A 2,500-nucleotide genomic window follows, 5' to 3' on the forward strand; every position below is an offset into this window, starting at 1 on the left:
GAAACCAAAGTCTTTGGGTTCCGGGGGAAGTATGGTTGCAAAGCTGAAACTTAAAGGAATTGACGGAAGGGCACCACCAGGCGTGGAGCCTGCGGCTTAATTTGACTCAACACGGGGAATCTCACCCGGCCCGGACACAGTGAGGATTGACAGATTGAGAGCTCTTTCTTGATTCTGTGGGTGGTGGTGCATGGCCGTTCTTAGTTGGTGGAGCGATTTGTCTGGTTAATTCCGATAACGAACGAGACTCTGGCTTGCTAACTAGTTACGCGACCCTATCGGTCGGCGTTGAACTTCTTAGAGGGACTAGTGGCGCTTAGCCACACGAGATTGAGCAATAACAGGTCTGTGATGCCCTTAGATGTTCGGGGCCGCACGCGCGCTACACTGACCGGATCAGCGTGTCGCCGCCTAGGCCGGAAGGTCCGGGTAACCCGCTGAACCCCGGTCGTGCTAGGGATAGGGAATTGCAATTGTTTCCCTTGAACGAGGAATGCCCAGTAAGCGCGAGTCATCAGCTCGCGTTGATTACGTCCCTGCCCTTTGTACACACCGCCCGTCGCTACTACCGATTGAATGGTTTAGTGAGGTCCTCCGATTGGACCTGGCGCGTTCGGCAACGGCCGCGCCGGCGTCCGAGAAGACGATCTAACTTGATCATTTAGAGGAAGTAAAAGTCGTAACAAGGTTTCCGTAGGTGAACCTGCGGAAGGATCATTACCGGCCGATCGCCGATCGAGTGGTCGTGCGTTCGACAGGTGGAGAAGGCTCCGTATCTTGGCGGCCGCGCACGCCCTTCGTCGCTGTTGAGGCGCACGCGATTGCACTTCGGTCACCCTGTTTCGTTCTGCGCCGAGTGCCGTGGCCATGTGCCAGGCTGGCTTCATGCGTCGCCTACGGCTGGCGACCGCTCGGCCACCGCTTTTTTCGACTGTGCAATCCGGCTGGGTCGCGCTTGTCCAACTGACGAAGTCACGGAGGGCTCTTGGCGGTGGATCACTCGGCTCGCGAGTCGATGAAGGACGCAGCTAGCTGCGTGAATTAATGTGAATTGCAGGACACATTGAGCATCGACGTTCTGAACGCAAATTGCGGCACCGGGTCAATCCCGGCGCCACGCCCGCCTCAGGGTCGCGTTGTAACGTTCCCGCGCGGCGACGCGTCGGGCCGGTGCGGTGTCGGCCGTTGCCACGGTCGTCCCGCCCAGGACAGCACGAACGCAGTGTCAGCGCGCGAAACCGAACGCGGCGTGCGTCTCGTTACGAGTCGGCCTCGAAGAGGATCCCGGCCCGGAGCAGCACGGCTCGCGTTCGGGCGCGGCGCTCGCACGAGCTTCGGTGGCGCGCGCGTGTCTCTCGCAAACGAGGCACTGGATTATCGGCCTGAGGTCGGACGAGGCTACCCGCTGAATTTAAGCATATTACTAAGCGGAGGAAAAGAAACTAACGAGGATTCCCCCAGTAACGGCGAGTGAAGTGGGAAGTGCCCATCGCCGAATCCGCGCGCCTCTGCGGCGCGTGGAATTGTGGCGTAAGGAATTCGCTGCGCGTACGTCGTTCGCCGCCCGCGTCCTTCTGATCGAGGCCTCGTCCCGGTGCGGGTGTCAGGCCCATGGTGGCGGCGAGGGCGCGCGCTCTGCGTCTTCCCAGAGTCGGGTTGTTTGGGAATGCAGCCCAAAGCGGGTGGTAAACTCCATCTAAGGCTAAATACTGTCGCGAGACCGATAGCGAACAAGTACCGTGAGGGAAAGTTGAAAAGCACTTTGAAGAGAGAGTTAAAGAGTACGTGAAACCGTCGAGAGGCAAACGGGAGGGCCTGTCGAGTCGCGCGACGCTTTCAGCTGAAGCCGAGCGGAGCGTGTGGGCGTGCGGAGCCTTGCGGCCCGTCGTTCGCGCTGTCCTCCGAGCAGCTCCAGCGCACTAGCGCCGTGCGAAGGCCGCGACCGTCTGGGAGGCGGCGAGAAGGCCGCGCGCAAGGTAGCCCGCCCCCGGGTGGGTGTTAAAGGCGCGCGGACACGTCGGCCCGTCGCCCGGGCGAGGAGGGATCGCCGCGTCTGCCCTTCGTGGGCCGGGCGTCCCGTCCGAGCCGGTGCGTCGCCGGTTGGGGACTGTGCTCAGTGCCCAGTTGCGGCGTGTCGGTTGCGGGTGGGCAGCGCCGCGCGAGACGCACGGGGTCCGCGGCTAACGTCAGCCACCTTCCCGACCCGTCTTGAAACACGGACCAAGGAGTCTAACGTGCGCGCGAGCCACGGGGCAGTGCGAAACCCATGGGCGCAGTGAAAGTGAATGTCGGCGCGGTCCGGCGGAGGTGAGATGCCGTCTCTCTGGACGGCCGCATCACCGGCCGATCTCGTCCGCTCTGCCGGAGAGGTCGAGCGAGAGCGTGCGCGTTGGGACCCGAAAGATGGTGAACTATGCCTGAGGAGGTTGAAGCCAGAGGAAACTCTGGTGGAGGACCGTAGCGATTCTGACGTGCAAATCGATCGTCAAATTTGGGTATA

General features: G+C 61.6%; 3 non-coding genes across 3 annotated transcripts in view; all 3 read left to right on the forward strand.

The window, feature by feature from the left end:
* Nucleotides 1–720, forward strand: part of LOC145915561 (small subunit ribosomal RNA) — a 1,824-nt gene extending 1,104 nt beyond the window's left edge. Inside the window, exon 1 of the ribosomal RNA XR_014403927.1 lies at nt 1–720. This exon is cut by the window's left edge and continues 1,104 nt beyond it. This is a non-coding gene — a ribosomal RNA (small subunit ribosomal RNA).
* A 260-nt stretch (nt 721–980) lies between these two features.
* On the forward strand, nt 981–1,134 carry LOC145915708 (5.8S ribosomal RNA). The gene has a single exon (XR_014404041.1). It is a non-coding gene; the product is annotated as a 5.8S ribosomal RNA (ribosomal RNA).
* A 244-nt stretch (nt 1,135–1,378) lies between these two features.
* LOC145915660 (large subunit ribosomal RNA) overlaps nt 1,379–2,500 on the forward strand; it is a 3,686-nt gene continuing 2,564 nt past the window's right edge. The window contains exon 1 of the ribosomal RNA XR_014404018.1: nt 1,379–2,500. This exon is cut by the window's right edge and continues 2,564 nt beyond it. This is a non-coding gene — a ribosomal RNA (large subunit ribosomal RNA).

The sequence above is a fragment of the Ascidia mentula genome (assembly GCF_947561715.1).
Source record: "Ascidia mentula chromosome 2 unlocalized genomic scaffold, kaAscMent1.1 SUPER_2_unloc_2, whole genome shotgun sequence".
Taxonomy (NCBI): Eukaryota; Metazoa; Chordata; class Ascidiacea; order Phlebobranchia; family Ascidiidae; genus Ascidia; species Ascidia mentula.